The following is a 416-nucleotide window of genomic DNA, read 5'->3' as shown; positions in this document are numbered from 1 at the left end:
GCGCCGCCCGCGCCCCCAGCTTTCTGCGAACCCGGCTTTCTTCCACCCCGGGAGAAGATTCTAGCAGGAAATTGTCTAACGTGCGCGGTGTTCCGCATCCCTGCTGTCTTCACCGGAGCCCCAGGCTGCACGCCCACCTCTGCTCTTACCAGCCGGTTCCCTCCGCTCTTCTCGTTCGTTTTCCGGGCACACTCGGGGCACCCTGGCCGCGCCCTGCCCGCCTACCACCAGCTCACATCGCCCCTGCTTGGAAAGCCCTCACCACCGCTCCATCTGTCTGTTCCTGCCGCCTCGCCTCTGTCCCTCTTAGCCACCCACAGCCTTCCAGGATTGACCCTGCGCCCTCTAAATGGCCAGCCCGCTCCATTTCCCCATCGCTCCCTCTCTGGATCCTGAATCCGTCGACCCCATTCCTT

This window comes from Echinops telfairi, unplaced genomic scaffold (assembly GCF_000313985.2).
Source record: "Echinops telfairi isolate 266 unplaced genomic scaffold, ASM31398v2 ScPeMD7_3533;HRSCAF=4204_1, whole genome shotgun sequence".
NCBI classification, from domain to species: domain Eukaryota; kingdom Metazoa; phylum Chordata; class Mammalia; order Afrosoricida; family Tenrecidae; genus Echinops; species Echinops telfairi.
This window is presented reverse-complemented; position numbering follows the sequence as displayed.